We start from the raw sequence: 15,106 nt of genomic DNA, 5'->3' as shown, positions 1-15,106 counted from the left end.
AATTTTTCGTCTTTGGGACATGATACATATATGGTATGAGTTTGAAATTGATACTGTGAGAACTTTCTGAGTACGTAGATACACAACTTTTGTCCAGAAATAAAGAAAGAAGAAGAAGAAGAAGAAGAACAAAGAATCCGTACAGATACAGAAGGTGATCCGAGAGGATACTCGGATCACCTAATGAGGCAAAGTTGCAATTGGACTAAATGGTCATTACACGAACTGGTTTTTAGACAAAACAGGATTAGACCATGTGGGTTGAGACTAAATGGCTATTAGACAGTGGGAGCAGACCAAGTGATAGATCACCATCAAACTTGGTACAGAGGTGACAGATAGTAGGGCAACCAAACAGATTGAGTGTCAACAAAAGGTTGAAAGGTCAGGGTCAAAAGGTTTCAATTTTTTTCAAAGCCCCCCAGTTCGTGATGAAAGCTGTTTTGTCATCAGGGTCTGCCGTTAAAATATGATGAGGTTAATGAGTCTACCAATTATGGTTTATTGATTTGAGCATGAGCATAAAAAGTCTGGAGATCTGTAGGCCCTTTCACATGCAAGAGCAATCAGTTCTCTGAGACTGCAATGCAAAAACTGGCTTCATTTGTCACAAATTGGCTTTATCTGCCACCTTTCACCCATGGCAACCCCCCCCCCCCCAAAAAAAAAAAAAAAAAAAACCAACAACAACAACAAAAAAAAAAAACAACAACAACAACAACAAAAAAAACAAGCAAACAAACTTTACTCTGGCTGCAAGGAATGCACTTTAAAACTCACAAGAAGCACATGCCTGAACAATAAATGCATCACAGGAATATAAATTGTTGTTCTTCCCATTGTTCACACTCACTTTGCGAGGCAATTTAATGCGAGGGCTCTTTAAAAAGAAGGAAGATGGACTGCATTTTTAATGTAAAATGCAGGTTGTGAAAGTTAGTAATTTTTTATGTGTGTCCACACACAAGAATTATGGGAAAAGAAGAAGAAATTTGAGCAAACCCTCAGCAAACACCATACAGTGTGTACAGGTGTATAGATAATGATGGTGACAATACTACACTACTACGATGACAATTATAATGATAATGATGATGATGATGATGATAATTGTATCTATAATGATATTTCATAATAACAATAATGATGATGATAATAATGATGATGATGATGATGATGATGGTGATGATGATGATAATAATAATGATGATAATAATAATAATAATAATAATAATAATAATAATAATAATAACAACAACAACATTGGCAATGATGATAATAACATATCATTTACTTCTTAGAGCAACTACCATGTACATGTTTAAATGTACTTTACAATGGAATTATTAATGGAACAGGTGAGTTTTTAGATGTGTGTTTTTTTTTTGTTTAGTTTAGGGCAGGTTATTCCACAGTTTGGGAGGAGGAAATGGAAATATCTATCATCAATTGTGGCCAAATGTAAAGACTTCCTGGTTAGAGAATAATGCAAGTAATGAGGTGTCAGTGGTTTCTAAACCGATGCTACCGATGTCAATGTTGCCAGTGTATGTGGGAAGAGAAAATGGTGTTCCCATTTGTCACTGTCACTGTTGATAACAATGAAGTGTTATGAATTATAAACCTCCCCCTCCCCCCCCCCCCCCCCCCTCCCAAAAGAAAAAGAAGCGAAAACAAAACTACAGTACATGTATGAGGTATGACATGATGTTGAGAGATGAGGGAGTTTACTGTAAGGAAATGCTACGTCTGCACTTCACATCTGTTTCTTAGCTCGAGCAAGTCTGGGTGCATTTCACACCAGTAAAAAAACACATAACCGAGAAGAAGCAAACCCCCTTGGCAAATTGTGCTGCAAAGCAGATGCATGGCTGCCGAGGTTTCAAATCAATAATTCCAGTTTTACTAAATGTCTTACTGTCTTGTTTCGTCTACTTGCATCGCTGTACTGCATGTCAGCTGTGATACTCGCTGCATAATTAGCACAGTCATATCTCTTTCTGAGAATATCACCATCAAAGCAGATGGTGTCATCAGTGTGACATAAAGGTTTTTTCAAGTCATAACCTCGCATGCATAAAAAGCCAACTCCTTGTTACCGTGGCAACAACTTTCATAACTTATCATGGCCCAACAGACAGTAAAGGATTCATCTGTGAGCCAGTCATGACTGCGGACATGAGAGTGACCTGTATGATACCCAGTGTCTGTGGGTACATTCATGTTTAACTTTTTTTTGGCCATGAGCCGCATTTTTAAACGTGATTAGTTCAAAATATGGTTGCATCCCAACTCTATATCAATGTAAATGCCGTTTCAGAATGACAGTTCAAGATGAACAAAAAGGTGTGTTTATGATCAGCAATTCCCTCTTGTCATGTGTCCTGGGGAGCCATAAACGTATGATCATTGATTCTTTGTATGATCATTGATTCTTTGTATGATCATTGATTCTTTGTATGATCATTGATTCTTTGTATGATCATTGATTCTTTGTATGATCATTGATTCTTTGTATGATCATTGATTCTTTGTATGATCATTGATTCTTTGTATGATCATTGATTCTCTCTAAATGCATTGAACGGGGAAGCACAAACGCAAAATTACTTACATTAAACGCCTCGCTACAGTTAGGGTTATAGTTTTTCACTGATTCGCAGTGCATGTTCTTGAAATTGGCTCTTTCATGTGCTTGAAAAAATTGAGCATGAGCAATACTCCCGTAAACAGCATTTTGAATCAGCATTTCAAAACACTGGTTTTACCTGAAAGTCACCCTAAACCTAACGAGAGGGCGAGGTCTGAAAGAGAGAGCAAGAGAGGAAAAGAGGAAGAGATGGAAAGATAGATGGATAGATAGATACATAGATGGATAGATAGAGTGATAGATAGAAAGATGAGTGGATATATAGATAGATAGATGGATAGATGGATAGATAGATAGATAGATGGATGGATGGATGGATGGATGGATGGATAGATAGATAGATAGATAGATATATAAATAGATACACTTCGTAGATTGATAAATGGATTGATAGATGGATAGATAGATGGATAGACAGATATTTATTATCATTATGATTATCATTTTCATTATTACCTTCATCATTACCACCATTCAAGTATGATGACATCTTTTCAAAGACAACTTTCCAGATTTCTTAACAGTACCCCCTCCAAGTGAAACATTTCTTCTTTTTTTCCCTGCAGCTCTGGCCTTTTCAAAATGTCAGCTTCATTTTCTCCCTAAAGAAGTCACACCGAAGCAGATGCCATCATCATTAACGATGTGCTTGTGAAATCATCATATGTTAGCACCATCCCTTGTTGCCATGGTAATGATGAGTAATGGTTCTTACTCATGATACTGCTCAAATGCTGTATTAAAATGTGTTAAGCACTTTCAAATATTAAGCTAAGCGAGATTTGTCAGTCTTTGTAGAGTACGTAGAGCTGTTAATGACGCTTGTCATGGTATTGGTGTACAAATGTGCATCTTTCATTATCTCTCCATATTTTGGTTTCTATAAAGTTTAGAGGTACACCTTTGGAACATTGACCTATGAAATGCTCTCAAATTAGGGTTGCTAGTCTTGGAACAGAAAGATTGTTATGATTTAGTACAGCACCACAGGAAAAGAGTTGACAGTCACTTTATGGTTATGATGTCATACCAGCGAGGTCGGCCAAATTCTTTGATATCAAGGCAGGAAGATGATGCCCAATCATTTATTCTTTACAACAACAAGAAAAGTGAATGAATACTGCCTATCCCCCCCCCCCCCCCCATGTTGAAATAGCCCAAGATAGTTTTTGGCAAACTTTTTAATAATTTGATGAATGTTCATTTTTATGCCCAAAGCATGCAATCATTAAAAGAATTGTGAGATTTTTGGATTATATGAAGGCCTTGCACAGAATGTCACATAAATGAAGGAGATTATTGCGAATTACACCACCTCTCATTTTAACCTTCAGTTATAGGTCAATATGTTTTGGCTCTGTTTTTAATTCTTTCCATCCTTATCATTCCAGTTGTCATTACATTTAACCAGCATTCCACCATAATCAATTCTGTCATATTTTCTTAAAAATAAAAAAAATAGTACCACCAAAATAGATGATGTTATCAGTTCTCCTGTTACCATGGTAACAGTGCTTGCCAATGCTGTTTTGATAGCCAAGAGGATATATTGCTTATTAACAACTTAATGTGAGTATCCTGCATATTAGTGTGGGTACATGGCGTTTTTATAGCTCTTCAAAATCTAGGTGGAAAAAAAAATAGCGCTGTCATTATTGTGTACCGGTAATTCAGTAGACTGCAAAATTGTAAGGGGAGATCCGTAGAAGACCTAGACAAAAAGTGGCAAACTTTTGCTTCATTCTTCCCCCTGGATTTGAAGTAGGCCTACTTGCTACCCCCTATGTGTTGCAGAAAACATTCAGATGAGAAAGCTGCTTCAAAACAGAATATCTGAATATTTTGTACTGCTATGAATCTCACATTCTTTGAAACTTGCAGCAAAAAAAAGACAAATTTTTGACTTCAAATTTCATATAAACCTGTGTCCATCTAAAACTGAATGAAGAGAATCTGCTGTACATAATGATAATGATAATGACAATAATGATGATAATAATAATGATAATGATAATGATAAAGATAATGATAATGATAATAATAACGATAATAATAATAATGATAATAATAATAATAATACGATCGAGTGCAAACGCTCCAAATAGCAGCATTGCTGCTTTTTAGTAGTAGTAGTAATAATAATAATAATAGTAATAATATTAATAATAATATTAATAATAAATTATTGATCATACACATCAGTGGCAAAAGTAACCATGCAGGTAAATATCATGGACAAACTTTTTTTTTCTGGAACCCTGCGGAGCTAAGCCAAAAGTCTCTGCTTAAAGGGTGTGTACAGTTCTGGTTGAGGTGAGGATTTAGCTTTTAACATTTTGGAAGATATTCAGAAACCACTCTATGAGATGTCAGAGAGCATGCAATTCTAAGGGGTATCAAAAGTTGATTTGATGAAAATCGGTTTTGAAATGGCTGAGATATCGAAAGACAAGGTGAAACAAAGAGATCCTAATAAAAGGAGTGGCCTGTCGCCTTTTATTATTATCACTTTTTGGGATATCTCAGCCATTTGAAAACCAATTTTCATCAAATAAACGTTGAATCCTTCTTAGAATTACATGCTCTTTCATATTTCATAAGATGTTTCTCATTATCTCACTTAGGAATGTTCAAAACATGAATCCCCACCTCAACCAGTACTGTACAATCCTTTTAAATTTATCGTGAGGAGGCAAAGGGAAATGACGCTTTACTGGAATACATCCTGGATTTGAGAACAATTGCAGCTGTTAAAATTGATTCAGTCAAACAAAAGCCAGCCAGATGCCCGCAGGGTCTTGACAGTTTACGATCATTTCGAGAGGGTTTTTCTGGAAGACATTTTATGTCATCGTGCTCATTCCGTACTCCCCATCCTTGTTCCATTTCCTATTTCAAACCTCAAACCTCTGTACTGTTCCTCCAGTTTACCTCTGCCCACCTCCCCCACACACTCCTCCCTAGTCTTGGTTCAAGGCCTTTGCATTTCTTTACCATTCTCTGCCCAATAATGACAAGGATTTGTCACACTTTCTCCGTGAGGAAGTCACACACGTGTCTTTCGAGATTCAAATGGATGCAGTGCATGGTTGATTCTTTTACCTTCAATGTTTACCGTCAATGTTTACTTTTAATCTAAAGGTCGACCATGTCTTCAGTAGAACAAAATTTCAGACCAGCCAAGTACAGTTCATTTTGTGGTTTGGAAATGAGCCCAATATCACATTGGCTAGCTCCCTGCACAATGAAATCACAGAATGCCCGCAATGTCATTATGAAGAGATCTTGTCAATTCTTGGTACGATTCCCACATAAGGCAGCTTTTGTGTTTCATCTTCATTGGGGAAATGTTATCCTCAATCCCATCATGCTCAATGATATTAAAAGCAGTCCGAAGTACGATAGACAGATGACAGACATCGTGCCAGGAAACCAAATCAAACTGTGCAGTCAAGTTGACGAATAATGCAAAGCGAGCATGCAACTACAGCTTTGGGCGAATTTGGGTGGACTGCTCTTGGGCTGATGTAGGCACAATTACTTTAATAATATCAGGCTACACTGCAGTTATCTCCCTGATAGCAAGATGGTCAGCTATGGTAGTTAAAACTTTGTTTCTATGAAGACGGAGACATCTAGAAATTCACAGTGACACAAATGAATGGGATGTTTGGGAACAAATTGGAAATTTATCAGGTGATAACATCATTACATCTCCTAATTTGCATAGATGCGGTTGTTCCTAATTTGAATATATGCAGTTGTTCCTAATTTGCATAGATGTGGTTGTTCCTAATTTGCATAGATGCAGTTGCTCCTAATTTGCATAGATGCGGTTGCTCCTGATGTTATTCCGTCATAAAATCACATTTTTCTTGGGTCTGACTTCGATTAATTAATCTTTTCCCAATCTGTTAATTTGATTTTACCTTTTGATTTCTTTTTGTCTAATCCAACTTGAACATGGTGTAGAATACTCAAAGGTCAAAAGAAATGTCCATCAGCCCCTCCCTCCCTCAATTTATTAATCATCATATTGCTTAAGGTTAATGTCCCTTCCTGTGACTGCCCTCCGCAAGTGGGAACCGGTGATTCACGTTTCTCACATTCTGTCCGGAGGGGAACTTGTGAGTAGTTGAAGAATGGGGGTAAAAGGGTTAGAGAGAGGGGTACATTTGTGCCCCCCTAGGGGATTTTCAATTTTCCCTCAGGACACTCACCTCCTCCTCCTTCCTTTGACACGTCAAAGTTTCCTCTTTCTTTATAGCAAATGTCAGGCTTCATTATTCACACAAAAAAAGATTAAATTTGTGATTTAGTCCATGCACAAATATATTGGTGATGACATTAATTTATCTGACTTGTCTTTCTTGGTTTTGGGGTCTAGGGCAATTACCCCTGGGCAAGTACCCCAGACCCTTCCCCTAACCCTAATCCTAATCCTGAACCTATTCCTAACCCTAACCCAAACTCTAACCCTAAACCTAACCCTAAAGCTAATCTTTACTCTAACCATGGACCCTACAGACGGTAGGGTCCATGCTCTAACATTATCACAAACCAGTATTTAGCTGGGGGGAGGGGGGGGGGGGGGGAGGGGGGGTAATTGCCCTGATACGGTTGTTTTGATCAGTATTGCTGCATAGCTTGAACATGATATCAACTTTAGATTACATTCTTTTTCTTCTGTTTTGCTGTTAAATATATATATGTTTTTTTTTTTCTGTGCAACTTGTGTTTTCTTCTATATCATTAGCCTGAACATGAAATGCAGGTTGCCTTTTGATTCTATCATCTATCAATTCATCAAAGAGAATCAATCTTGGGTGAACTTTAATTGCTTTGACAGGGGTGAAGCTAGTTTGTCATATATGTGTGCAATATGTTTGAATCGTGAGTGAGTAGTTCATTGGCAGAAGGACAGTATGTGATCAGCAAATCAATTGAAGAGTTTAAATTGCAAAATGACCTAAGTGCCATTTTTATACACTTAGATGTAAGTTCATCGTCAGATAGTGCGAAATAAAACCTTTCCAGTGATATCATACTTGTAACATGACAAGGAATATTTGTGAAAATGTATGTAAAAATATCCTGTATTTTTGGATTATTTTCTTTGTCTTTTTAGCAGCTCTGTAATTGCAAATATCTCAACTTAACAAGAATGGAGTTAGCTCATTTGTGTTAAATCTCTTCAAATATAAACCATGTGACAGCCAATTGACACCTCAAACTGCCTGTTGCATTCTCAAAGTCACTCGTGTAATGGCTTGTCAAGACAAGGGAGCAACTGTCGCGAGACCTCCGCAGACTTGTCTGACAAATTTGATGGCAGTTGTGGTTCGGAAATGTCTGGAAATAAGGCTCGTTTGCATCACCTTTTGAGGTTGTATTATTACATTGGAATCTTGAAAGAGGGAAAGAGTTGTGCGTGGGTGTGTGTGTGTGTGTGTGCATGTATACAGTGTGATTCTTCTGTGCCAAAAAGAGAAAAAGTTTATGGTTTTGTGTGCTGATGTCCGAAATTTTACCTCATAAAAGCAATGATGCTGCAGTCGGCAGAACAGCTCACTTGCATACAAACACTGATACATGCACACACACTCATACACAGACGGACAGACACACGCGCACAAAAGCGCACACACAAGAACAAACATTTCCAGCACACAACTTTCATGCTGTATATAGTGTAATTCCACCCATTTTGGAGGGCGTATTGATTGACATTGCTCTCTCCACACCGCAAGAACAAAAGTGCAGACAATATTAATGTTGACCCCAAAAGTGCACAAGTTTGGTCACACGACATACATCATAAAGAAGATCCGCTTCAACGTCTATCTACTTGGAGCAGAGACAAAAGATGCAGAGGTGGTGAATGAGGATGAATGGCACGTATCTTGACACATTCGCTGCTGGCAGCCAAGCCACAACTTTCTTTCTTTTTTTCTCGTATTTCCCAATTTTTTTATCCCACGGGTTGTCTCGTCAGATGAAGATCTTTAATTCTACATCCAGACACCAAGGGAGTACGAGTCTCTGTCCAACTTGAAAAGTTTCGGACTTGTGTGATCAGAAAAAATTACCCCGCTGGAGTGATGATGCGTGATATCTGCCCTTTTCACCTTTTGTTTGGCAGGTGTTGACTGGGAGACCGTATCAAAACTTGTTCGCTTCGATTGAGAAGAACCCGGTTTCTTCTTGGCTCTGGATGTGGGTTGTGGATATTAAGACAGCCATCAACACTTCTGATGTGTGATTCAAGAGAACCGAAAAATGATGCACCACGTGCCAAAATGTTCCGCACGCAACTTCCAACTCACATTCACCTCCGATCATTTTTTTTTTTTGGGTTCCATTTCCTTCTGGAATACATACAGCATGCTCCAGTGTAAAGTGGCATGAAACATTCATCCCTTTTTAGGATGGCTTTCATCGTTATCAAGTTGCACTGGAAATGAAATTGGATTTGAAGCTGATCTTTAAAGTTGAATTGAAAAGTTGGAGTTGAAGTTAAATGTTGGAGTTTAAGTTAGAAGTCTGGAATATGAAGTTGTCATCATACATGAGATGATAAGAAGAGAACAATGCATTACCATCGAATAACTTTTAATCATACCATTTTTTTTTTTTTACACAGAACGTGTCTTCATACATAAATGTGTATCTGTGTGTGTTCATATTTTTGTTCCATGGAAAATATAAACAAAATTAATCATGTGATGATTTTAATAGATGACCATTTGAGTAATAGTTCATTATAAGAGTGGCATTTGAGTGCCTTAAAAACATATGGTTGCTATGATAGCACTCAGTATTGTGCCATGTCAGTAGTAGTATAACAACTCCTCTGCATTTTGTATTCTCAACCCCATCTCCATCTCCCCTTCCTTCCCCCTTTTTTTTCTTTAATGACGCTGCTCATGATGCCCATTTCTCCCGAACATTACGCCTCTCTGACTCATTCTCCATAGCTGAATTTTGAGCATCCCTTGATGATAATTTCTTGAAGGGACTCGAGATGAGATGCGTCACATCCATGCCACAGAGACGGAGGATAATAAACACTGAAAAAGAGAAACTGTGTGAGAAGCTCAGGTGGGCAGAGGCTGGCCTTTCCATCCATCAGGGTCCATTTGGCTTGGTGGGAGGTGAGATATCTGTGGCAAGGCCAGACTCAGATCTCTGTCCTAGAGGGGATAGCTAGAGAGAGAGAGATGAAGATAGAGAAATAGATATATATGTAGGAGAAGATACAGGAGTAGAGATAGATGAAGAGGGAGAGAAAAATGTATATGAGATAGAGGCAGAAAGAGAGCTAGAAAACAGATAAATAAGGCAAAATAGATAGAGATAGATATATAGATAGAGATAGACATATTACAAGATAGAGGGAAAGAGGAAAGGTGAGTGAGAGATCAAGATATAAGATGAGAGATAGAAATAGCATAAAGTTTTAAGTTTTGGATATTGATTTTTTTTTTCAGCACAAAGTTTAAAGGGCTATGAGTTTTTTGTGACAACAAAATAATGTTTCTTGTAAGTTGTATAGGCCTACCTTGTTTCCAACAAGACATAACACAATTATAACTGATATTGCTCCAACATGAAATCGTCTCGCTTGACACTGAAAGGAAAGAAAGAGCAGTAGAAATAGGAGAGGGAATATGAGCGGGCGGGGGTAATATGTATGGAAGTTTACCCGTTGAAGATGAGTCCCGAGTACACTCCGGCAGGTGTCTATGGGAAATGCATGCTGTAGCAAAATCAGTCCGTCCTCGAGGGGTTAAGAGGCAGCAATAAGGTGGCTTCTCAAAGCTTGTTGGGGTACCTCCCATGGTGGAGGCAGCACACAGTGACTTCTCAAAACTTCTCAAAAGGTGTCAGGAATTTTTGTGTCCTATACAAGGTGTCTCAGAAAGTTTTAACCCATTGGAGACTCATCTTGAGTATACTCAGACAGGTGTCTATGGAAAATACGTGTTATAGCAAAATCAGCCAATCCTCCTTCTCACCTTAAACAAGGTGCCTGGACGAGTTTCAACTCAAATTGCCTTTCTGCCTTCATGATGTAGTCACAATTCCTGGGCATAGTTCAGCATGCAAGTCCCTTCTTGCAGCACGTCTAAGCTTCCGTAAATATTTATGTGCGTGTCTGTGTGTCTATACATGTCTGTGTGTCTGTATAGATGAGAGAGAATGAGGAGGAGAAGCAGAGAGGAGAAATGGAGAGAGAGAGAGAGAGATAGAGAGAGAGAGAGAGAGAGAGAGAGATAGAGAAAGAGAGGAGAGAGAAAGCCGAAGAGACAAGCTCCTAAAGCTGCTCATATCGGCATCAGGGAAGATGGATTTCAGCCATTTTTCTTTTTGGGTGACTGCAAAGGCAGGCATCTCAAAACTCAATATTTGTTTATTCCCGATCTATCACCACCTGCTCAATCACCGGGAATTGCACTTGAAAGTTGGGCAGAAGTCAAACTGAATCACTGAAGTCAAACAGGTAAAAAGTGACAGATGTCAAACCTTACTGTAGATATATTGCCATTGGGGACATTGATATTTAGAAAAGTGGATTGAAATGTTGTGCATGATTTGCTATCACATGAATCTTCAATATTGTATTTTAAATCTGCAGATTTTCCCTCCCATTTTGTGCACCTGAAAGTGCCTTCATTGATGTATATAGTGTTGGATTCACATTTTTATCATCTTCTGTTTTTTTATTACAAAATATAAAAGTGATAAAAATAAGCAGAAATATAAAGATATAGGAAGAGAGAGAGAGAGAGAGAGAGAGAGAGAGAGAGGTAGAGCAGTGGAATAATATGTACTACTTAATGAAAAGTCAATACAGATTTTGTGTGTCCTTTGATGACAATTAAAGCCAACATAAAAGTGCAATCAGGTTTTGATAATATACACTCTTTATGCTCTTCTTTTTTTTTAAGTGGGCTTTGTCAGAATGACATGAAACACAAAGACCCCACAGTGCACCCTGAAAGTGAAAGTCGCAACGGGCAATCTAGATTTGAATTTGTCCAACCGAGAATGACCGACTGCTTTTTTTGAGCGACTCGTGAGACATTTCCTGTTGTCACGGATTCTACAGCCCAATTTTTTGTCTCGCTCACTCTCTGCTTTCCACCAGTATTTTGGTATCATTTGATATCATTCTTGCATCTTCTCTATAGCTCAACCAAGCCTGTGTCATGGTGGAAAACTGAAAATGGAATCATATGGACTAGAGATAAACCCTCAGGCTGTAAGATTTGTCGGCCGATAACTTTTGCCAGCTTGCCGCTATTTCTCTTTTCTCTCTTAGTGACAATCCATTTTGTTTTCCACCCCTGTTCACACTTGAACAACAAAAAAATAGTTATTATTCCTCCATGTTCAAATATGAATGTCAAGGTCCCGCAGCTTTGGTTTTTTTTTTTTTTTTCCTTAACTGCCACTATATAACTTTTATAATGGTGCAGCTTTTAGAGAAATAATCATAAACTCTCCAAACAAGTCTGGGCCTCTGTGATGTAACAAGCCCCTTTCAGGAATCTGTGTCCAGGTTGTAAAATGAAAAGATAGAGTTATGGAATTTTGACTACCCTCGTGTGATTGGTGTGATATTTGTCGCATTCATGGAATTGCATGCATTCAGATGAAATGATGATTGTGATATTTGTCGCAATCATTGATGCATTCAAATAAAGAAATTATAGTGATGTTTGTTGGAATCCAGGATGCATTCAAATTAAGCGATAATTGTGATACTTTTCACGATCACTAATGTATTCAAATGAAGCAATCATTGTGATATTTGCCATATAATCATGGATGCATTCAAATGAAGCTGTGATGTCATTACTTCATAATTGTCTTTCAGTCTCTGCATAAAAGACTAAATTACCAGCTGTAACCACTCAAAAACTATTGTAATATATCAAATGGAAGAGTGTTGTTGCTTCAAACCCAAGCTTCAACCACTACAGACATGAGGGAAAACTCCTTCATTGTTATTCTCAGAATTTTGTCCAACCCGACTGGTCATCACATCCTGTGGTCAGTCCACACACCCTACCTCCCTAGGAGCCTAACCTCTCCCATAAACATTTCTGGATAACCTGTCTCCCCATTGTCTACCAGTGCTAAGTTTCTCCCCCATCATCCCCATCATGTAATATGTGAGTCACTGGTGTCAGTGACCCATGGATTGACAGTGGTCATCATTAACTTACACCTTTGTTTTATTATAATCTGAATCCCTCTATTTTTGAATATTTGAATATCATCTAGATTAAGCCCCTCCTTCTAGTACACATGTATTATAAAAGTGACCATGTGCTTTTGGAAAGGAGTTCTCTCTTTCACCCTCTTCGGGTAGAGACACATAAAGCGTTGGTCTCCCTTGCCATCCCTCTTTAGGGGCAATATATGGCCGTCGGATAGGGAGCACCTATATATACCAAATATTGAATCTTGTATCCTCGCCTGGAATATTATTCCTGTGACTAAATAAAGAGCCCGGAATTGTATACTTTATAATATGAACTGGTCTCTTGGTCTCTTCTGTGTGCGGTCGAGAAACGTTACCAATGTAACACCGCCAATACGCCATCGAAGTATAACGTCAACTACAAAAGAAAGGTGTTACACTATCATGCATCATAATTGTGTGTTTGAGCTCACTAGTATTAACTTTAATATTAACTTAGAACTGTAAAAGTGGAAATTTTCGTATGACTATTATTTTTAAATTTGAGTAACATGAATTTCACCTATTATTACATATTACAAGTAAAAATATCTAAGTGATTTTACTTACATGCTAGTGTCATGCTGCACGAAATGTGCAAAAATTTCCACACTGCAAAAATTTCCACTTTTACAGTACCGGTATTTACTAGTTTTGCTCATACCAAATTTGTCGGGATTTGTTTCCCCTTTACTTTCATGCAAGGAGCTGAAAAAAATTTCAGAGCAAAACTATCAATATCTAATGTCAAGGATTGGTAGGATATCTCTTGAAAAGGGCTAAAACGTGGTTCTCGATTCTGATCCAAGAATCAGTTGTCTTTGCATGAGTCCTGATATGAGAAACAGTATGTTTTCACAGTAAAATACATGTACATGGTATTTAAGTTTTGATATAATGTAGACTGAACCAAATAATTTTTTTAAATGCTATATACATGTATGTTCCTGTCCAATTCTGGCACATTCCAACATTCCCACTATACACAACCCTGAAATGTATGATACATGTTGTGGCATTTTCTCCCCTCAGCATTCAATGTAAGCAGGTACAACTCCCTAGGGTCTATGACATTTCCTTCTTTCTGAATTCATTTATCATCACTATGATGGACTTTTTCTTTCTTTCCTTGTTGTGTTTATTTCATTCTTTTTTTCTTTTTTTTTTTGGGGGGGGGGGAATCTCTCGGAGGGGCACGGAAGAAGAGAGAGGGTGATAGTTAGAAGAGGGTTAGGCCCTCTTGTGTTCATGCCTGTTTGGTCTTTGATCATGATAGAATGAAAATACCTTCAACCCAATTCCACCCTTTCATGTTGCTTTGACAGGAGGAATCTAATAAGATTTCAATTTGTTGACAACTGCATATCCATGTGAAATTGCACACTGAGGTAGAAATCCACAGAGAAAAAGGATCAGAGGGACGGAGAAAGGGAGAATATATTATGTAAAGATAGGATTCAGACATTATTTTAATTGCAAAACTATGTGAATTATTAGCCCGTTGGAGACTAGTTCAGAGTAAACTTGTGTAGGTGTCTTTGAGAAATGCGTGTTATAGCAAAATCAGGTCGTCCTCAATGGGTTGAAATTGATACCTAGAAGATTCAAAGCTTGATTTCTGTTTCTTTAAGAATTGAATGAAATGAAAAGTTTCTGGAAGTTGTTTTTGTTTTGAATGTTGGGAAATGATGAATTAATGAAATGACATCTACACCTTTTTAACGTAGTGCTACCATGACACCACAAATTGGTACACAGTTCCCAACCAAAGAGAACAGCACATTGAATCAATCAAAACTAGGAAGAAATCATAACTATTAGATACTCTGTAGATTGTATGAGTTTTCTCAAATTTTTACAGAATATCTTAGTATAAGTCTTTATACCCCCGCCAAACGAAGTTTGAAGGGGGTATATAGGAATCAGCGGGCGGTCGGGCGGTCGGGTGGTCGGGCGGTCGGTCGGGCGGTCGGGCGGTCGGTCCGTTGCAAATCTTGCGTCGCGAACTACTTCCTCAGTTTTCAACCGATTCCCATAAAACTTGGCACAGATGTGTGCCTTGGGTTGTAGATGTGCAAGACGTATTTTTTGACAGTACCCAAAAGTACGTTGCCATGGTAACAGCATATTATGGGCAAAAATGGGTACAAATCTTGCGTCGCGAACTCCTCCCACAGTTTTTGATCAATTTTTATGAAATTAGG

Source organism: Diadema antillarum, unplaced genomic scaffold, assembly GCF_040938485.1.
Source record: "Diadema antillarum isolate AM-2024a unplaced genomic scaffold, OU_Dant_1.0 seq00000637_RagTag, whole genome shotgun sequence".
NCBI classification, from domain to species: Eukaryota; Metazoa; Echinodermata; class Echinoidea; order Diadematoida; family Diadematidae; genus Diadema; species Diadema antillarum.
The sequence above is the reverse complement of the archived record's forward strand: the minus strand, read 5'-3'. Positions refer to the sequence as shown.